The 23547-nt window shown below is 39.6% G+C and overlaps 1 protein-coding gene across 2 annotated transcripts in view; it reads left to right on the forward strand.

Annotated features, from left to right (window-relative positions):
• Nucleotides 1–1528: 1528 nt before the first annotated feature.
• The window catches only part of apba1a (amyloid beta (A4) precursor protein-binding, family A, member 1a), a 56867-nt gene continuing 34848 nt past the window's right edge, over nt 1529–23547 (forward strand). For both annotated transcript variants that reach the window (XM_051422156.1, XM_051422157.1), the window contains exons 1-2: nt 1529–1645; nt 17342–17408. The gene's annotated coding sequence lies outside the window, so the exon portion shown is untranslated. The remainder of the gene's footprint in view (nt 1646–17341; nt 17409–23547) is intronic.

The following is a 23547-nucleotide window of genomic DNA, read 5'->3' on the forward strand; positions in this document are numbered from 1 at the left end:
CTCTTTCATCCCCACTTTTTAGTGATAGCATGCCTCCCTCCCTCTGTTAGCCGTCCCTTTCACCTCGTCTTTGAGTGTGGCCACTTTAATTTCCCACTTGGTCGGACTGCGCGTCGTTTTCTAGCACAACCCAGCCCATAGTATAGACTGATTAGTAGGTATAATATTTTGAGAAAATAACGAGGAATAGTGCAAATATTGTTACAAAATTAAATGGTCTTTATTTAATGTATTTGTTCTCAGTTTAAGCATCACCCTCTTGAAGACTGGGTTATTCTTTCTGCAACTGTACTACACTGTCACTTTGATCTTCCATCCCCAACAGGATAGCCTTTGAGGATTTTATTAGTTTATGAGATAATGTCTCAGGAATCACTGATAACGTTTTTTCAACAAGCTGTTGATCCTCAGGCTTTGTAGATGTTTATAATTATACTGACTTCAATGTGGTCCAAAACTAGAGAATAACATGAAAGATGGTCATGTAAAATGGTTACATGAAGAATGCCAAAAAATCTGTAAATATACAAATAGACTTATGATTTATTTATTTATCCTCAACTCCGTATGCATAATGAAATGCTATTAAATCATCCTTGTTTTTACAGTGATTGGAGCTAGATTTCTTAGCAGATGCCGAGGCTGGCTTGGCTGAAGGTCAAGGGGGCAACAGGCCTGCAGCAAACACGGGGGGCACTGAGAAACATGAGGAGTTTCCATTCTACAACTACACATACTGACGTGTTTCAGATTAAATATCTTGAAATTTGAAAGTTTTGAGGCAAAACATTTTTTAAATTAAAATCTAATATAGGGAGAGGAAAATTGTGATGTGATAAAACAGACAAATAAATAATTGTGATAAGAGAGTACATTATCTGTATTTGTTAAACCAACTAAATTATCTCTATTTGTAAAAATAGTTATCTCCTATTTTTCAGGTTGTACATGATTATGAGTCTGACATTGATATGGGCTGATCAGACGTATTTATAATAGCAAGAGAATATTAACAGAAGTTTTCTTTATAAAAGTTGCTATACCTGTATTCATTTGTAATATTTTTTTTATATTGGCACATTTGACTCATTTAGTACTCAGAAAGTGCATTATCTGTACCGGATACTTGTTTCAGCTGAGTCCTGGGCCCAACCCTGATAAATAAATGGGGTTTTAACGCTATGTTTAGCAGAATCTTTATCAACGAATGTGAAATAAATGTAAAAAAAAAAAAAAACTAACCCAAAACTCCAATCAAAGGCCAATACTTTATTTTAAGATAAAAGGAATTTAATATGTTTCAGGTTGTACGTGATGTATTGTACGTGAGTCTCATTGACATTATTTGGAATCATCTGGCCTTCCATATTTGTGAAGCTTGTCAACCCTGAAACGGATTAAAAGTGCTGCAAACTGCTCCAGCACCCGCCTTGAACAGTCCAACAGTGGACAGGCTATTTGTTGTGTCCTATAGTGATGTGGCGGTGGGAGGAAGGAGGGGCTGGGAGGCTGGTGAACACACACACACACACACACACTCACACACACACTCACACAGACAGCAGCCGCTACAGGGAAGATGGAGGACGGTGTGGCAGCGGCGGAGCGGACCTCCAGCCTGCAGCAACATCACTGCTGAAAGCAGGTGAGTTCGCCTCCTGTTCGGTTCAAATAGCGCTCACTGCCCGCCGACACGTCCGACTCAACACGGTGATACGGAGCCGCAAACGGCTCTGTAGCGGCTGTGTTGTTATTGAGCTGCGGGGACGGCGTATTGTCGCTCGGTCTGTTGACTGTTTGAGGAGTGGCTACGGGAAAAGATAACGGCGCGTTTCAGAGGAAATGCCATACCGGGCTTCAGATAGAGAGAAACGCAACACCGGCTGTATGTACGAGGCTTTGTGCCGGGTTGAAGCGCGACCGCCCACCGGGTTGACATGAATGAAACGGCCCATAGAGGCCCTGTTGTTGGCAGGTGCAGAGTCCCAGCAGGGCTAAACCAAACCAGTCAACATTCTGGCCTGGTTGGGTCTTTTTTCTGGCTGCTTCCTGGGTTATGTTTGCAGCAGCTCATGTGATGCAGAAGCCAGAATCAGACACATGTTCTGCAGAGGCAGCCTGTCTGTGTGGCCTGGTGTTGTTGACAGTGATGCTGCAGGTTAGATGCTGGTTGTGCAGTCTGTCTGAGCTGCAGCACCTCCATCCTACAGGGAAAACCAGGTTCATCAAGTCCTGATAGAAACTATACTGTAAAACATTGGGGGGGGGGTTGCAGTCAAAATGTGTCAACATGTTTTAAATGTAGCCTATTGTTAATTGTTTTTTTTAAAGGTCTTGGGTAAATATCATATACTCTTTTTACTCTCAGCTGGAGGGGCGTGTACCTGTCTGGGTTTGATTGACAGCAGCTGGCAGGCTGAGCCCCAACAGGGGGACAGAGACAAAGTGAACAAACTTGAGTTGTAGCTTAAAAGTCATGGATGGACAGTGTTTTAAACCATGACATAATACAATGTATCGATATCGCGACAGGCGATAATGACGTGTATATAATGCACAATAAATCGATAACGCTCATTATCGTGACGGGACACAAGCACAATAAGGAAACATCTTCATAAATTTGACAGCACATGCCCTGCAAATCCAGAAACCACAGCCAAATACAGACAACAGAAACAGCGGGTCGCTATATTTCTGACTTTACATTCACGGAAAGTGACCGCTGCACGTACCTCGCAGGAGCATTGTATCAGTGATTCTAATGATTTCTGAGGAGATTTAGTCTTCATGAAAGATTTTAATCTTTATTAAGCTATCCGCTTCACCCGTGTTGACAGACGACCTGTAGCTTACATAACAGTCACATAGGCATTATTGGATGGTATAGGCTACTGCAGTGCTTTCCTTCTTCTGAAAGGACCCCTTTTTTTTATCATTGAGTTAACTGACAACCCCTGACTAAGTGACATAATTTAGATGAATTTGGAGCAGATTATTTCCTGTGAATATTGTATTTACAGTTTTCCCTGATATTTTTGAGAAACTCTTTCGTACAATTCTGTCTGTATTGTGTTTCCTTTAACCATCATATCATACATACATACAGCCTACATACATTGTTCTATTAGCTCTTTGGTTGTTTTATCTGCGTACTGTTCTAATGCAGAACGAGGCTGTTTATCAGAGAGTGAAGACTGTGAATATAGCTTGGGTCTTTACCAAGCCCTTATCCTGCGAGATTTTGAAAAATCTTTTAAATCTTAACTAATAATCTAACACTTTAAAAATAACAATGCTGAGATAAACTGTTATAACTGTAAACTGCTACTGTGTATATATTTTTTGTTTTTTTATACTCTTTAAAATCAAGAAGGCCTCACGACCCCCCTGTGAAGCTTTGGCGACCCCTAGTGTCCTGACCCTCAAACTGGGAACCACCGAGCGACTGTAAGCATTGTAATGATGAGACAACCTTAGCTTCAATGTTAAAAAAAAATGTCAGGGGGAGAAGATGTTTTACTTGTGTGTAGCCTTTGTGTGTTTGTAAAGTAGTGACATTTAGTTTTATAATCACTAACAGGCAGTATTTGCCCAGAAGATTTCTGTGCTATTTCTGTGCACTTGGTCACTCCTACGTTCATAACAGGCTACAGTCCGTCTCTCAGGATTATTATCTCTGATCAACAGTACTGTTCCAATATTTTTTTCTTTAAAATTGACCTTAATTTTCTGTTTCCAAAATGCTGTACAAACCCTGTCTCTAAATCTCTGTGCTGTCAGTGAGGTAAGTGCACGCTGCAGAACAGGCTGCGCATTAAGCAGAGAGACACTACAGAACCAACTAATAGGGAAAAAAACTGTCTGAAAACAGTCCCTGTTGTTGTCAGTGCTGCTTGCAGTGTTTCTGTATTTGGCTGTGTTTTGTATATGCAGCAGTTTTTCTAAACATGTTGTCAAATTCATGAAGATTTTTTCAGAATTTGCTTGAGTTTTTCTAAGTTGCAGTGTGTTGACCTCTCAGCACCACTGTAGTTTACATCCTGTGAGTGCTCTGATCAATTAGGCCTGCACGACATGGTGAAAACATCATATTGCGATTATTTTGATAGATATTGTGATTTCCATATGATTCACAAATAGTGTGGGAATGATCTTTTTTGCACCACAAAATACAATTTTTCCTGCAAAAATCATGATCATTTGTTGGGGTCTGTAACATGTTTTCTTACATCTGGAGAACAAGGTTTGTAGGTCGGGGTATCTCTGCAGCTCTACAGTACTTCATTATAATGCTGTTGGTCACATATTCTACCTTTTTGATTAAGGAAATGTAGATGGAATTGTAGTTTCAGTGATTTGCATATTGGCCATATTGCGATTTGGATAATATTTTGAGTAACTGTGCAGCCCTATGATCAATATTTATTTATTACCTGCATCAGAAATCACGCCCCTTTTTGAGTTTTTGTTGAACGGAAACAAAATGTGACCGTCTGCCTGTGGTAGGAGCCTGACATTCCAGCTATATGTATATATGGTTTAAATGGAAAACAAACAGTATTTCTGACCAGTTAATGCAAAGACAGTGGGTGGCATCATGCCTTTTGTTTTCAGATGTTTTCTCAGAGGAGAACATGGAGCAGATGTATGCTGTAGCAGACAAAAAAAAATGTCCATCTGTGCTTGTTACTCCGTTTTACTAAGCCAATGACTGTGGTTGGTTATAGTAACAGCTAAATACTGAGCCCAGTATCAGTTTTGGTTCTCTGGCCTGGTCCTGGAATAGAGCCAGTGCAGCCTGCCTAGCTGTACCCTAATTGCATTGCACTGCCCAGCTGTCAGGTGACTGCCGGGGTGTGTCTGAGATTGGTGGCTACAGCTCAGCACTGATTCACAGAGGACATTTTGACATGGCACAGCTGAGTAAGAAAATGTAAATAAGAAAATGAAGGGGTCCTGGTACTGTGCATGCAGGCTCACTGTCACTGTCTTATTGAGCCATCATTAATGTCCTTAGTAGCATGGAATTTTCCTATGTTGGCAAGTCAAAATGTCGGCTGTGAAAGAGAAGTATTCAGTGAACACTGGTACACCCGAGCCAGTGACTTGCCACACCAGCTTATGAACTACACATCAACTACACACTGTATTTAAAACTGTAACAAGACACACAGTAAGTAAGTAAAAGAAAAATGATGATAAATGATGTAATGATGATCTACACACTGAAATGAAAGTCTGACCCTGGTAACATGGAAGATAAATTGTATAGTTGCATTATTGGAGATCAGATGTGGAAGATAACTAAATTAGTGTGGTAAAAGCAGCAGGTTTTAGGCCAACAGGAACCAAGCTGCATAATGAGGCTGTATACTGTTTTTTGAGAAGCTCTCATGGTGAAGTTGTACATACAATCCACTATTTAGCTTAACAGAAAAAAAAGATATTTAAATAATGCAGGAAAGGCATTGGCATGTATGTGTTGAGTAAAATATGACCATGAAATCAATTAATCCAAAAATATCTTCTGCTTCTCTTTTCACCCTGGACAATTTGTAAGTGTTTACTGTTTGTGGTTTCATACGAGCCTTATCACAGATTGTGTATGTATTTGCCATGCTGTCATTTATTGAGTGTGCCAGTCGGTGCTGTGAATTTAAAGGGTGTGGATACCACACCTGCACGGTACAAAAGCTCTGTGCAGGTGTTACACTGCAATATGTCAATACATTGCCATTGTACAGATTTTCTACCATCGTCCCATACTGTAATTTGGTAGTTGCAAAGATAAATTCCCACACACTATCTAGGGCTGTAAGAAAATGTCTATAAATATTTTATCGTGATATTTCTTATCTTTTCTCTCACTCTGTATCTTTTGATGATCCTGTTTTCTATTCATTTTTGTTAGAGACCAGATGTGAGTTCTACACATCTGGAGTGCAGCCTCAGTGCAAAGAGTCGTTTTCCTGTTTCTTATGGAAACATGTATAAAAATAATACATTATATAATTGATGTGTAACAATAAAAACATTGAAGGGTGATTAGTAATGATGTAGGTTAATGATAGGGATGAAATATGGTGTTGTAGGGTTGTTAGGGTGTAAATCATGTAGGACGTTAAGTTAGGTGTAACTCTTTTATATATGTTGCTTTCTCTTCTGAGATCCTCAGTGTTGCAGTTTGCTGCATTGTTGGATTCTTTTCATGTCCATCTAGTGGTCAGCACCATGCCGACAGCTCCACTGCTGCCCACTAGCTTTAGTTTCCTCAGATTGTTTGTTTCAGGCCCTTTGTGTCTGTGTCAGTGGACAGTAGCTATGGCAGCCTGCAGCCAGCTACCTGCTCAGACAGAAGGAGGATAAAATAAGTGGACATCTTGGCAGACCTGGAAAAGGAGCTCTTTGCCATGGGCAAATAGCATCTCTGTTTGTTAAGGAAGGTTCCTGCTGGTGTGTGTATCAGTGAGCAGGGACTAGATTTCCCCTGAGAGGCCATCCAATCTGAGGTAAATGCATGAGGAAACGGTGACAGGCTGAATCCATCTGGTGATGTAAATTTCTGCCTCCTTGAGCATTAAAGACAGCCTGAGGCAAATACTTCACCTCTACAGCACAGTCATTGTCAGCTCTGAAGTAGTGCAGAGGCTGAAACACACAGAGAGAACATTTTCTTTGTGGTGTTCAAAGGTGTCTTGATTTTTTTTGTTTGAAGATGAATATACCTAAGTCAGCATTACTTTTGTGTGCAACACTTGTTGCAAGTTAAATCTCAGCTCCTGGGGACAATAACAGCTGATAAAGTGACAAGATTAATTTGATTGTAGGGATGCACAGATACTGATAACCAGTATCAGATCAGATACTGCACTCATGTACTCATAATTGTAATCATAAAACTACTCCAATATCCAGCATCCCGTTGTCTTGGGGACATAGAAAATGTGTTGGGATGGACGAAAGAGGAATTTGGGAATTTTATTGTCATTATTTTTTGCCTATCACTTGTAATTGATCAAAGTGCACATCGATAGCACTATTTTTTCAGATAACCGGTGAGCATCTCCTCTAGCTGTCACTGTTGGCTCTGAGTTGGAACAAGCTCACAATTTCCCAAGACCCGGGTCTCACTCAGCTGCTGTCCGCTCCGCGTTATCCTTAGGTTGCATATTATGTGAGTTACATTATGATGTGTTCAAGCTCTATTCAGTGAAAATCAGTATTGGATGAAGGTAAAGTATAACGTTATCTTTATGTGTTCTAACATAATCTTGTAAAGTCTTTGACTAAAGTGTGTTGATGAAATAGATATTAGAGGCAATTGTGACCTGTTTAACTTCCTAACACTTGTTCTAAACAGTGTGTACATGATTAAAACTACAAATGCCAAGAATTCTTTTAATCAAAGCAAGTACTTTAATAAAAATACAATAATTTATTTCCTAATCATTTGAATTGTGTATTTTAATTAGCGCTGTCAAATGATTGAAATATTTAATCGCGATTAATCACATTAATGTCATAGTTAACTCGCAATTAATCGCACATTTTTATCTATTCTAAACGTCCCATTATTTTTTCTCATTTTAATGCTCTTATCAACATGGAAAAGTGGATCGGCTTGCTTTGTGCAAATGTTGTTTTTATTGAAAAATTTGACGAGGGGGTGGAGAATTGGCATCAGCTGTGTGCTTGGCCATCAAGTGGTATTTCAGACTGGACGTGCTGCGATGATAGCTCAGTTCACAACGACACAACACACAGATCACTTTGGTCTTGTCAATGGAACCATTTGGCAACTTTTTAAAAGTAAACTTTCCATTCAGAATATTATTGGCATCCATTTCGGCGTCTCGCGCTCGCCATCCACTCAAAACGTAACGTCTACTACTCTTAAACAAGTGTGCGGTGTGCCTGTTGTTTTGTTTCCGGTCTAGCTAGATCTTAGTTTTTCTAACGTTACTAGTTGTTGCAACAGCACATGAAAAAAACTACAAAGTGTGCTAGGCCAAAAAGAACGTTAATCTCGCGATGAAAAAATTGACGCCGTTAAAATGGGTTTGCGTTAACGCCGTTAGTAACACGTTTAACTGACAGCACTAATTTTATTTTTTACTTTGGGAGAGTTAGAATTACTTTTCAGGATGGTGAAAAAAGTTAGTCTTTCAAAGTCATTGTTAGAACTGTAATAGTGTTATTGAGTACACATATTGATACTCAGTCAGCAAGTTCCCAAATGTAAGTGCTTGTAATTGACGAATTAGCATAAATGTTATTTCTTAGGAGAATGCTTCAGACTCAGCAGGCCTATTAATTTGTTTCTACTCTTGACTGACTATTGAGTACTAGAGATGTATACACATATACATCTTAATATGAAGTAGGGATGGGATGATATACAGTACCTTATTATCGTGTATTGCGATAAAAAACATGTATCGTGATGAATTTCCAATATGCTGATAATCATGAATATCCTCACATGGCTTGACTTGAAAAAGCTGTGTAGCTTGCCATTGTTGCGAGTAAGGCTTTTTGCATTCGTGTTGGGGCTTTTTGCATTTCGTTCAACACCTCTGGGCCACAGTAGAACACATCATACAAAGTCTGACAGGTCATGAAACACGAGCAGTCAGATGGTCAGACTGAAATGTCAATACTAATCTCTCACTGCACAGAAAAACATGCATAATACAGAGGTAGCCAATATGACGTCTGTCAAACAATATCAATTTCTAATCCATCAATTTTTAGATGTTGCCACACCATTTATACCTTGTTAACTATTGATTTAATACCTCCTCGTATATTAGATAATTGCGGGCACTATAGCCAATCCATAATCTGGCTTCTTTTATGGCAGTATTTTAATTTGAGTTTTGCATCGATGTGAAGTAGTTCTTTAATCAGCCAATTATTTAATTTGCTGCATTAGCTAAAAACAGACAGGCTTGTCTGGTTATGTTGTCCACTGACTAATTAGATTAACATGACAGATGAGTGAAACCCCAGCATATGTTGAAAGCAAAATCCTAGTGAAACAGAATCTAAGCTAAAATTGGGGCAGGACTTTAGGTCTCCATACAGCCCATTGAATTTCTGTCAACCTGTCTGCTCTGCTGTGTGGATGATTGTTATTACATTCACTGTTCAGCCTCCCACAGTTCCTGACTGCACTGATTGTCTAAATCACACAGTTCTAAACTTGACTTGTGTGAAAAACGGAGGGAAGACTTGGAAAATGCTGTGGGGCAAATCAGACGCCTCACCCCTATTTTGCATTTTGAATGTTTTATGGCCTCATGTTTTATTAATTAGAAATCCAGCCATGGGTAATACCAGGACATTCTGTGTACTGAAGCTACAGTGTATACAGTATGATAGGTTTATCTAGAGTAATATAAAGCTGGTATCTGTAACAGGGGTGTAAAATATAGAAAAATATCATATCACAATCTTTTGTGATATTTTATCGATTCTCAAAAACACTTTTGTGTGTGTTTAAAACCGTTTTATACTATCTACTATACTATACTCTTTAAAATATTACATTTTCTTTAAATTAGATCATTTAATAACCACAATATATCACCTTGATTATTATACTATATATTGTAGTACTATATTGAACTGTAACCCCAGTATCATGATACATATCGGATCACCAGATATGCGCATGGTTACATTCCACCACTGTTTCATCAGCATTACTGAATAGTAGGCCTTTGTATTGTCAAAAATCTGACATTACAATTAATTTTATGATACATGGGTTATTCCCTATATTATTAGTGATATACTGTGATACTGTTAGTAAGGTGATGTATTGCAAACTCTTTTTGCTAAAAATAAATGATCGTATAAAATAGTATAATAGTATAAAAAACACACCACCATATGCATACAATCTGAATTTTAAAAAAAAGTTTACTCTTTTTGTGCGATAAGAACAGTGGCATCTGCATTTGTATTTATCACAGTCCCCTAAACATCCAACATTGTTACCCTTAGTTTAGAACACTGCTATCTAGCAGTTGGAGGTTTAAACACAAAAATCAATAGTGTTTTTGAGAACTGATACAATATCACAAAACAAAATATTGCAATACGATATTTTCTTACACCCCTACTGAATACTGGATATCTTTATCTGCAACAATAAACTGATGCATATCATTTAATCATCCTTTTTAATTTAATCCACATTTTGGGATATTGAAAGGGTTTTGTTCAATGAAGAAGACATGGGGACCTGTAAAGGACGACCCCACGCCTAGGTTTGCCTAGGGTCCCAGATTATAAGACAAAAGTATCTCCAACTCTGCTCTGTTTGTTACATCTTTCAAACATAATTTCTTGCTACAGCAGAGGGCAAGATATTTTGCTAGTAAATCTGAATACATTTCTTTCGACCAGATTGCGTAAATGCTCACACTGAAATTAAAAGCAGGCCTGACGAAGAGCAAGAGGTTTTCTATATCTGTATCAATATCTTATCACTCGTGGCCACTTCCACTGCGTCTACCCCGGTCACTGATAGAATGAGGTCAAGTTGGCTGCTGGGTATTGCACTATACTCTGGTGGACCCAGTGTTGGGTCTGGAGTGATTTTACAACAGTCTGTTCTGACTGCAGATTTTCAGACATTTCAATGGTTCTGTGATTCCTGTTAGTACCTCTGACTTTACTTGTGCATTCTAAGGAACACGATTAGACTTGTTTCTTGCTGCACTAGTGACTCCTATTGATTGGTTAGGGTTCATACACAGAGGCTGTGGGATGGAGATGTGGCTTAAATCCTGTCACACCTTGTAGATTGTGAGCCAATCTATCAGCAGGATGAAGGAAAATATGTTAACCTGAAATAACTGACCAGAAGTATTCTGGCGTCCGTCCAACATATAGAAAGGCTTCTGCTCTCCATTCCCATTCCCATCATTTATTTAGAGTAGTGCAAACATTTCAGTCAGTGACCTTTCTCAGATCATCTTCTCCAGCAGCTATTACTGATTACATTTTCTCCAAGTTTGTGACAATCAGCACTGACATCCCCAGGTTGTTTCTGCTCCCATGCCCTCGTTAACACCTACAGCAGTTCCTGTAAAGCCCCTGTCAGTTTCCGGTCTTTCCCATCCACAGAACCCCAGCAGCCTGCTACAGCCCTGCTGCTAATTCACAATATAAGGGGGTGTAAATGGAGCAAACGCAGTACTGCATATCAGCAACCTCAACATCACATGAAAATGATCCAGATGAAATAAAGCCCCACATGTTCTGGTCTATTCTTAGCTGCTGTGTTTTTGTTGGCTTCCTCCTAATTAGGTCCTCAAGTCAGAACTTAATAATAGACTCTCTAGCCCCCGTCTTACCCCCCACACAACTTTAAAGGGTGTTGAAAAATGTGAGACAGTTCATACTTTTTTCATATAAGGTATTGATTTGCTAAATACAGACGATGAATTTAGGGTTTTTTATCATGATAAGCAATAATATCGTCCCATCCCTACCTGCTAGTAGTTTGAATATACTCTGTTGTGTTACTAAGGCAGAGGTGTCCCTCTTGCAGTCTTAGCTGTAACATTGGTGTTTGGGCATTAACTGAAGGCTCCAGTCTGGGTGGATTGTATCCTTAAAGACATGAATAAAACAAATTCTGTTCAAAACTCTCCATACCCTCCAGCATTCCCACAACTTAAATAAACAGAACATACGATGTAGGTTGAGGATGCCAGCTGGAGCCACTCACATATCTACAGCTCGTAGTAAGAAAGTGATGAATCTGAATCTGAATTTGTGTGTGTGTATATGGAGCGAGATACAGAGAGACGAGGCTGACAGTTCCCCCTTCATATAGTCGCTGCTTCTCTTTCCAGTCATTGGAACTTCACGTGGAGGTCTGTACTGGTCTTTTTCCAACACTGTTCATGCTACAGTAAAGCTTTCTGAGAGACTACAACAGCCCAGTATAGTGAAGGATCATTGTGCTTAGCCTTGTTAAACTGGTGAGTGTAAAGCAGCAAACTGAGACAACTAGAGTAAAAGTATGGAAAAGCTGACAGAAAAGCTTCCACAAATGTCTGTCTGTCAGCCCATTTTGTAGGCCTCTACTGTGTAAACACAGTAATGCAATTATGATGTTAATTTTATTCATATTCATAAGATGTTGATACTTAGTTTATTATTAGAGTAATGTGCTCTGATTGCAGGGATAACAATATGTGTATATCTTATGTTAACTGTACAATGTCATCATGACATTTGTAGAGGTGGGAAGTAACAAATACTTTGTGACTGTACTTAAGGAGTTTTTTCGGGTGTATTTATTAGTATTTATTTTTTTATATAACTTTTTACTTTTACCCCCTTCATTTTTAATATGTACGTTTCTTCTTCTTACATTGTCAAAACAGGCTCGTTACTTTAGTTCTAATACATTTGGGGAGGATTTTCAAGCTTTTACTTTGTCTCTTTTACTTGAGTAAAGAAGTTGAATCAGTACTTCTAATTTATTTGTATTCTAATTTGTATACACATATCTTTTACTTGAGTGAAGACTCTGTGTACTTTTGCCACCCTACCTTCTTGAAAAATACATTTGCTTGGTTTGAGTTCTATAAAAGTGGGTTGCGACTTGATAACGATGAGAATACAAGGTGAGACCAGTTGAGAGCCACTGCTCTAAACTGTTTCTCAAGCTGCCTTAGAAGAACGAGATAAATAAAGTCTATAGCTAACTATAGATATAGATTTCAGTAGCATACTGAACTGCATAGCATCATATTCTTTTGCATCGTAAGCCATTGAATCACAATGTGTTGAATGAAACTACTTCAAATCGGACTGTGGTGAATCGTATTGTATGGCATTGGTAGTTGCTTCATGTGTATATTTAATGTATTTGATCATTGGCAATGCATCGAGATGCGTATTGCATCTGTGTCAGTGATTGAGAAGCACATCCCTATTGCCCAAAATGATGACCCATAATACAGAAAAACTTCTGAGCAATAATTTATGACTTATTTCTTGTTGTGTGTGTGTTGGAGTACCACAGCCCTTCTACCAACACGTCTAAACCTCACTGATTTAAAAAAAGTGGTTCTTTTCCTTTGCAGGCTAATTTCATGATATTAGCAGAGAAAGAAAGACCACTTATCCACTGAAAAGAAACATTTCCTCACATTAACAAAAGCCAGTCATTCAAAAGAGAGCATTTGGCCAGAAATGGTACACAACGTGGGGTCATCAGCAGCTTCATAGCGGTTGGTAAAGGGCAGGAAGTGACAGCCATGGTGGTGGAGGTGGGAGGACATTGCTGCCCCCTGGAGAGGTCACCTTCTCATCTGCCCTCCCACAGAAAGCAATTACCCAGCGGTTTCCATGACAACCAGCAGTTCTGCTGCCGCCTGTGTCCAGAGAGCGAGAGGGAGGGAGGGGAGAGGCACGGAGTGATTTCCACTGCACTGCCCAGCAAGGTAAAGTAGTTTACCTTGATGAGGTGTTGAACGCAAGCTGGTCACAAACCACAGTAAGAGCCTGACGCCTGCAGCCCTTTCAGCTCACTCTGTTTCTGTTTCTACTATTCCTCCCTGTGATATTCAAAACTGATCTGCTGACCAAACAGAGTACAATGTCCATATCTGGTTGATTAGACCTGTTTTTATTGAAGAATAGCACCACCAATGAAGCGCAGCTGTGATAATATCTTTTCACAATAAAAGCATCCTGTCGGTTTGCCAGTGGAAAGCTTTTAATGTGAAGCGGCTGCAACAGGAACGTTGGATTTGCATCAGCAGCAACTAAACTTCAATATAACTGAAATTGGTCAGTAAACAGTAAAATGAGACCGATATGTGAAACAGACCATCACGGGTTGTTTGTGGTTGGTGCCAATACCAACCAGGACCCGAGCTGTGAGGCTATAGTGGAAACGTTGTCACCGCTTGGCATGGCTTAAGTCCCTTTGGCTCATTACTTAGAAAAACTGTATGGAAGTTTTGCTTTTACTATTACAACATGTCACAAAGCACAAAAACGTAAAGACTGAAAAGGTGGGTGCCCGGTTAGCTCAGTTGGTAGAGCTGGCGGCCTGTGTACCAATGGCTGAGTGGCTCAGGGTTTGAATCCGACCTGTGGCCCTCTCTCTGCCTCCCTTTCCTGTCTGTCTTCAGCTGTCACTATCATATAAAGACAATAAAAGCCCCAAAAAGTTGCTGAAATATTTGCACCATATGTGTGTGTAGCAAAACAAAATGACAAAAATCGTACCAAATAAACTCCAACTGGCATTGGAGTCGCCGATATATTCTATTTGTCCAATCACCCAACCCTAGTGTGTGCCTATTTACATTGTTACAGAAACCTGGACATTCTCTCTCTCTCTCTCTCTCTCCCCCCCCCCCCGAAACCTGAACACCTGACGGATTATCTGTCCTAGGTTTTTCTTTTTACAGGGAGTTTTTTCTTTTCCTTTTTAGTGCTTGCTCAGGTGGTACTGTTGGGTTCTGTAATTAATGTTAAAGGTTCGGTTAGACCTGTCTATTTGAAAGTGTTGAGATAATTTGTTATGATTGGCGCTATCAAATAAAATTGTTGAATTGAATTGAATTGAATCTAGGTGTCTACTATACCTCCGATGAGGAGGTTATGTTTTCTGTGGCAGTTTATTTGCTTTTTTTGTCCGTGAACAGGGTTTTGGAAAAACTACTGACCCAGTTTTTATTAAACTTGGTGGAAGGGTGTAGTATGGGCCAAGGAGGATCCCATTACGTTTGGAGCGGTTCTGAATAACAGGGCAGATACATAAATAATTTTTCACTTTTATCAACACTGTGAGGTTAGTCCTTTATAATGCAGACATATGAAGTGGTTACACTTGAAGATTTGCATATCATAGAAGAGTGGGCTATTGGCCTTGGCGGTAGTCTAATCTCAGTGCCCTTCTATTGTTGGTATTGGGTTTATAATTGTTGGTGTAAATGAGGCCAGCTAGGCTGCAGACAAACCTTCGCTCTGGCTGCCCGTCTCAGCAGACTTTCTTTTGATCATCATCCAAAGGTCACATCTGAAAAATAGCAGCTCCAATGTGAACTTTTCCAATCTCATAAGACTTGCATGACTTGGAGCAGCAGAGCACTCCGTCTCTACATAAAAGCACAGGATATGTTTGGAAAGCAGAGACACCTAGGGCGGTTATTTCACTTTCGCCATTGGTTTGGTTTATTGGTAAAACAGGACACCTCATGAACATGTTCAACAGGATAATGTTAATGGCTGTTAACTAGCAACAGAGGCAAGAGATCCCTTTCTCAGAGCCTATAAAAGGCATGAAAAATCATTAGCAATGAAAATATAATTCCGTTCTATAAACATGGAAATAATGAGGATACTCTCTTGGGTCTCACAGAGTTTCATAATCCTAGCCAATGTTCTGTGTTGGAAGAGAACACTTTTCTGTACCAGATTCCTGATGATATATAATTAAGTCATAGCTTCCCTGTAGCAAACAAATAGCTCTTCCTCTCACTCAAGTCCTGTGCCCCTCTACACCAGGATCATGGACTCAAGCCTACTGGACAATTCAAAAACAAGTTTTTGTTTTCTACCAAGTTTACATTTTTATCAAGCCAGTATATGAATGCTATAGGAAATGGATACATTGGTTTTTGATGGATGAGGATGAAATGCTGGACCGGCAGCTGTCTGCACAGGCTGCATAAAAGCTTGTATTGCCTTTTATGTGCATAGCTGCAGCCCGAAGCGTCTTCTTCCCCTTAAAAATGTTATAATCCATGCAGTATACACGTAGAGGATGATATAAACCCACTTGGGACCAGTTTCAACACAGGTTCACCAGCCAGATACAACAGAATACCGTCGTATTCTCATATTCTCTGGACTGGTTTCCAGTACTATTTGCATCACAGGTTGGAGTTAGAGACACTCATTCCTCTGAGAGCTGACATATTTAATAGAATTTGTGATTATTTTAATTGTGTGTGTGTGTGTGTGTGTGTGTGATGATGGTGGTTTTGTTTATATGTAATTTGTTCTTTGTAAAAGAGGTCTTAATCTCAGTGAGATTTCCTGAATGAATAAGGTTTAACTAACTAGCTATAACAGGCTTCCCACTCTTTTTTTAGAGATCATTGTTCAGGACTTTTCCAGGAGTTTTTCTTGCACACAAATGATGGTCAGCACTTAACTGCTCTCACCGCAGCAGATTTTTCTGCTGTGGTCTCAGCGGAGCGGAACCACAGTCTCTGGCGATTTGACTACAGTTTTCCTCTAACCATAACATTAATTTGGCCACAGCCCAGAATATAAATTATTTTATTTTATTAAACTAATAACCATCTACAGCATTTCCAATATAGACTTGACACTAAAAGTGGTGTGAACAGCTCTTGACCGACATGGTAGCAGAAAGTTTTTCTGGTCCGCTTTGGTCATACTGTGCAGCTTATCCTACCAACAGTTGAGTTTCAAACAAAATATACACCCAAGTTTACATAGGCGATCTGAGTAAGAGACTAAAATACAATTTAAGATTTTCCAGGACAACATTTTACAATCATTTTTGGGATATTTACCTTTTTTTGCCTCAAAAAATGATTTTTTTCCCTTGCTCCTGTCACCAAGTGCTTGCTCATGTTGGGAATTGTCGTGTCTCTGTAAATCATTTTATTATAAAACAAGTATGGCCTAGACCTGCTCTATATGCAAGCGTCCTGAGATACCTTCTGTTATGATTTGTTGATATACAAATACAACTGAATTGAATTGAATTGTATTGAAGGCAAAAGAGTGCATATGCCTTTAAATAAGCTAGAAATGATCAGTTGTTAATTTCTGTAACACAGAGAAGACTCTTGATTCAGAAGCCAACTATCTATCTTACCTTTCCTAATGCAGTGGAAATCTGGGTTACAGCAGTCAACATGACAAATTGAGTTGTACTCCATGTGTGAGTGTTTGCTGTGTGAGTTAGTGCTCTGGTTTGTGTGTGTGTGTGTGTGTGTGTGTGTGTGTGTGTGTGTGTGTGTGTGTGTGTGTGTGTGTGTGTGTGTGTGTTTGCCTCTTTCAAGGTGAATATATTTCCCCTTCTTGTTATTATGCATCACTGGATAAAAGACAACTAGAGAGAGGGATGAACATGATTTTGGTCTTCCCTCTTGTCTTTCTTTCTTTATACTGTAGCTCTCTGTTTTTAGCTACATTTAGAATTTAATGTTAAGCTCTGATTTGTTGGTGGGGGTCTCTGAGGATTCATATGGACCAAATTGTTAGATTTAATCAATATTTGTCTAACTTTGTGCCCTCTTCTCTCTGTTTTAAGGGTGGAAAAAATCATCACAGATTCCAAACTGGAACTACTGCTGTCAACTTGCACCTGGTAACAGAAGGTGAGTGAGTACCTGACAAACTTAAATTTTCGGATAAAAATAGGTAGTGCTTTACATAGAATGCCGCAGAAAACCCAAATTCTTTTGCTGTTCCTTTGCCTCAGAGGGATTTTTTTAAATAGGTTTTTTGTTAGATGTCTGAAATAAGGTCTGTGGTTAACACCATTGGCAGATCTAGAGGGGTAGAATGGGGTGGCAGCTGCCACCCCTAAAAAATGCCGAGCCACACCAGCTGCCAGCCCAGTTTGGTGTCAAATGCTGTCAAAATCAACACATTTATTTAGATTCATTTTAATCCACATTTTAGGCGAAGTGAAAGACATGTATTTGGAAAAATGTAAAGATTTGTTAACAACTGCCACCCTCAGATATTTCTATTCATTGCTTTACTAATGTGCCACAATAATGTTTTTGACTTCAAATACCTTAATTCTGGGGCTTTTTCAAGCAAATGTTGCCTGCGATTAAATCAGCATATATTTATGCTACCCCTTAAATTTTCCATGCTACCCTGTTGCCACCCAATGAATACTTCTATAGATCCACCCCTGGTTAAAACAAGCTTAAAGGATCCACTGACAGAAATTGAATATCATATTCATAGGTATGTTTTCTTTGATGTATAATCACCTGAAAATAAGAATTGTTGTGTTTTCGTTACATTACAATGAATACGCCCTCTTGAATCACCATGTTTCTATAGTAGCAGAACGGACAAACCAACCACCATAGTTTCTCCTACATGGTTGAAAGCATAATGTTATTCAGTTGGTTGCAGTCTGCAGCTTTACCACTAGATGCCACTATATCCTCACACAAAACATTAACATAGTTAACAAATGAGTTACTCACATTATCCTTATGGACATGCATGGATGATTGTTTCGATGCAGAGGTTTCCTCCTTCCTTGGGGTGTGCCAGTGCTTGCTCGTCACCATGTCTGACAAGCAGCTGTGCAGTCTGACATACTGTGGTCTGTTGGTGAGGTAGTCAGTAATCCAGGCCACAAGGTCCTGATCCACCTGCATCACAGAGAGCTTCTTTTCCAGCCGGAGAGGCTGGATGGTGTCGAAGGAGTTGGAGAAGTCAAAGAACATGATCCTAATGGTGCTCTGTAGGGGTGGGTAAAAATATCGATTCATCAATGCATTGCAATATATTATTTCCAAATTCAATATCGATTCATTAAATCCTCTGAATCGATTTAAGCCCCTGGCCAGTGGGGGCGCGGTGAGCAACACCTTTGTGTGATTTGCGTTGTACAGATGGAGGCCGCACTCAACAACAACAACATGGCAACCGAAGCAGGTAGCTGCAGTGTTAAACCAGCTCCTTCAACTTTAAAAGCAGTGTAAACCCGGAACACAGGAAATAGACAAAAGTAAGGTAGTCTGTGAGCTGTGGCTTCTCCAGGTGGGTGTAAGCTCTGTGAAGCAGGTAGATGATGGCATCATCCACGCCGATGTCAGCCTGGTACGCAAACTGCAGCGGGTCCAGGCAGTCGCGTACCAGGGGTCTGAGCTGCTGCAGAACCAGTCTCTTAAAGATCTTCATGATATTTGATGTTAAAGCTACAAGCCTGAATTCATTGAGAGCGTTTGGATGTCCTTTTTTGGGAACAGGAACTAAGCAGGAAGTCTTCCAGATCTTCGGCACCTTCTTCAACCTCAGGGAGAGGTCAAACAGATGCTGGAACACTCCTGCCAGTTGCTCTGCGCACCCTCGGGTTGACGTCGTCAGGACCTCTGGCCTTGTTGACCTGAACAAAACAGGGACAGGGTGATAAAAACACTGCACCACAGCCCTTTTCTATCATTGAGTAAACTGACGACCCAGGACTAAGTGACATATATTATGGATATTTCATATTATATTCAAAACTGTACAACAAACTCAATAAGGGATTTGGACGTTTTAGCATATTATTTCCTGTTTAGGGATTTTTTAAAAATACAATGCTTTGTCTGTCTTTATACTTTTTAACAACCATACAGACTTAATAGGCTTCTTTTTTTGACATATTCAGTTCTTGTCCCTGACTCTTGGCCACTGTTCTGTTATACAATTTACTTCACAGAATATACTGTGTATACTTTTTAAGTTTTCTTACACCCCTTAAAATCAAGTAGGCCTCGCAACCCCCCTAGTTGTGGTCCCAACCCCTAAGTGGGGAACCCCTGATCTAAATTTGGGGAAACAGGGAGCACAGGGAGCTCAATGTTGTACATCTCAGAGGAAGAATGGTACAGAATACAGAAATGTGTCACGCAAGTACCAACAAACTCATTGTACGCTACCAGCTCAGCTCCAAACAGCAGGAAGACAAAGTTATCAGCTAGCAAGTGAACAAAGTGGAGCATTTAGCAACTAAAGAGCCTGGTATATTTCTCAGGAGATGGTGGAGAACAAGAACAGTGAATATTGGGTTCAGAATATTGGTGTGATGCTTACTACTTCTTCCACTGCACCCAAAGAAATCAATGAATGCACTTTTACTGCATAGTAATATGACTGCAAAAGACAGCAATTGGTGTGCAGTGTAATAATTATGAATCTGGGCTGGAAAATGCTGGACTACCTATTTCTGCATGTGTTTAAAACTCTGTGTGTGTCCTTGGCCCAGTTCTCTGCACTTTGCACTGAGCACTGGGTTTTAGGTTGTGGTTGAGACTGAATAGTGTTTTTTGTCTCCATTAACCTTCAATGAAGATTTCAATAAGATACAGCACTCTTTGCATGAAACATGGAATAAGTTAAAATAATAAATTAACAGAAAAGCAAATTGTTCATTTTCACTTCAAAACACCAAAACACAACATCGCAGATGAAATCAAAGTGTTTTAGTATTTTAGCCAGTGAAGTAAGTTGTTACAGTAGGCTATATATTGTTGTCGTTGTTGTGTTTTAGATGTAGACACATAAACAAACAACAAACAAACAAAAGTCTTTGTCCCTTACAACCCATGAAATGCAGTTTTCCATTTGCCATAAAGTGATTACATATCCTACCTTGTCACTGAAAGGTTTTTTCTTCCTCAAAATGACTTAATTTCACTCGTCAGAGTTACATTTTAAAGTTTATAACTCACCCACTAAATTTTGCCCTTTGAAAGATCTGGAAAGGGGCAATACAGACCATGAAATGCAGTTTTTCACTTTCACACAAAAAATGATTACCGTGCCTTTCTTACTGCTGAAAGGTTTTTTCTGCCCCAAAATGACTTAATTTCATTCATGAGGATTATATTTTAAGGATTACAGCTCACCCAGTCTGTTGTTCCAGTTGAAATATCTTAAAAGGGCCAATATGGTCATTGTATTCAAACTACCACCTCTTCTAGCTAGTGATCCTGGCACCAACAGGACCAGTGTGTAGGATTCAGTGGCATTTAGCAATGAAGTTTCAGGTTGCAACCATATGAATACAGCTCAGCCTTCCATACGTGTAGGAGAAACTACGGTGGCTGCGAAACTCGCAAAAAATGCAAAAACGCCCTATCTAGAACCAGTGTTTTGTTTGTCTGTTCTGTGCTACTGTAGAAACATGGCAAACTCTGCGTAAAGTTGCTTGTAAATGCCAACTGAGTGGCATTCCATTAATCCCATTCATTTAGTGGTGTGTAATGAGCATTGCAGCCTCTACAGGGCACTGCTGGGTCTTTAGACTGTTTCACCTGGTTCCATCTTGAAAGCTGGTTCAATTTATCACTCTTTTCTGTGTTGTCTATTCTAGCCAAAGTATGACCAACGTATGAGAGGTTAGATTTGGCCTTAATATAAGCTGCCTTTTCCCCCATTTAACTTATAGATGCTAACTGCGTGCTATGATGGTTTCCCAGCCACAGCCCCAATAGGCATGCTCTCTTTGTAATGGCTCTGCATGAATATGTCCTCATTGGCTCCTGTGGGGGCACAATCTGTGAAAACATTTTTCCTTTCCTTCTGTCCACTGGGAGAATGATAAACAGTGTAATTCAGTGGGGTCAAAATGAGCAGACTTTGGTGTTTGAGAAAAATTCGATTATTGAACGTTGCAGCGTGCGGAAGACAAGGATCCAGTTTGGCCAAACACGGGTCTCCTCCAGGGGTCCGCGAGTGGTAGTCAGCAGGAGGGGCGGCGGTCTGGACGGGCCCGGGGCCCGGGGCCAGGGGGGTGGGGAGGCCCTCAAGGGAATGCTGGGAAGGAAGCCGTTGACCCAGAGACATTGTGGACACACTGCTGGGCTCTAAGGTGACAGCACAAGGAAATTTGTATCTACCACAATAGTATTTAACAGTTTTGCGCAGTCGGGGCAGCCATCTTTAATGAGGTCACTTCCTCCCCGTCCTGCACTCATTCTTTCATAAATGCTACTTTATGTTTATGGAATAAAGTAAGAATTATTTAACTCTACCTTGTGTCCCTTTTTCTTTACATTCTAACTGGTTCTTCAAGGGTTAGGGAAATGCATGAATGAATTAAGGGTTTAGTGTGTGTGTGTGTGTGTGTGTGTGTGTGTGTGTGGGTGTGTGTGTGTGTGTGTGTGTGTGTGTGTGTGTGTGTGTGTGTGTGCGTGCGTCCCGGGGGGGGGGGGCGCACAGCGCTAGTGACCTCTGCTGGAACTTTATGGACCTTCTTCTTCTGTGAAATGAATGAATGAATTAACAACGCGTCATTGGCCCAGTGTTGAGTGGTGAGCAGACAGTAGACCGATAGAAAGGGAGGCATGTGCAGAGCTTATGTTAGGACAGATGTGACTGTAATGACAAGGCTGTAGTCAAATTGTGTTGCAGTTTGATAGATTTGTATTTTTGCAGATTATTACCTTCATTTTAATCCATATTGAACTAACTGCAGCACTAGAGAAGGATGAATTCATTATTCAAAAATGCTCACCTCAGACTACAAAAATGTCACTACCTCTGTCATCTTGTTGCCCCCAGATATATATGTATATATAGTATATTGTATATTTTCAATTCAATTTTCAATTCAATTTTATTTGTATAACGCCAATTCATAACAGAAGTTATCTCAGGACACTTTTCAAATAGAGCAGGTCTAGACCGATCTCCTTATAACATTATTTACAGAGACCCAACAGTACCACCATGAGCAAGCACATATATTAATACATAATACAAACATAATTAATAAGTGCAGTTAATTCAATTTGCATGTAAATGAATTCTACATTATAGTTACTGCTCTTTAGCAAGGCAGTTAACACCCAGTTCCTCTGGCAAAGGTTACACACTGCAGCTCCCAGTGTAAATGTAGCAGTGTGAGACTTAAAGGTCCAGTGTGTAACATTTAGGAGGATCTATTGTCAGAAATGGAATATAATATTCACATTTTCATTAGTATAATCACCTGAAAATAAGAATCATTGTACTTCGTTGCCTTAGAACATTGGTTCCTTGTTGATCTGAACAAAACAGGGACAGGTTGATAAAAACACTGCTCCACAGTGCTAGTAGTGGTCGAAAGCTCCACTGGCTAGCTCCAAGGAATAATTAAATGAAAGACATGAAGACTGACCTCCACATAACTATGAATGGTTTAATTAACTATTCATATAACCAGTAAAGCCCTCTTGTCATCTCAGCCATCTAACAGTGGTTCCCTACCTTTTACCTTCAGGGAGCCCTTTTCTATCGAGTAAACTGACGACCCAGGACTAAGTGACATATATTATGGATATTTCATATTATATTCAATGCATAACAATAACAGTACAACAACTGTTAAACTGTACAATGAACCCAAACAGTGAACACAGTGATACAATGAGAGATTTGGATACATTTTGAGCAGATTATTTCCTGTGAATATTGTATTATATGTCAAAGATGAGCTTTCCTGATACTTTTAACAAATTTAGTGTTTTCTTCTCATTGTTCTGTCAGCTCTTTGCTTGTTTTAACTGTGTACTTTTCTAATGCAGGGCAAGGCTGTATCAGCTAAATAATACAATAACAAATTCATTTAGTTTTCTTCACAAAACTGAATGAAATGCTGAGATGTAGGCCAACTGTGTATATATTTATTTTTCTTAAACCCCTTAAAACCAAGAAGGGACCATCTGCAATTTCAATGCTAGATGCAACTAAATCCAATACACTGGTCCTTTAAATGACCATGGATAAATACAGCAT

This window comes from Dicentrarchus labrax, unplaced genomic scaffold (genome assembly GCF_905237075.1).
Source record: "Dicentrarchus labrax unplaced genomic scaffold, dlabrax2021, whole genome shotgun sequence".
Lineage (NCBI taxonomy): Eukaryota > Metazoa > Chordata > Actinopteri > Moronidae > Dicentrarchus > Dicentrarchus labrax.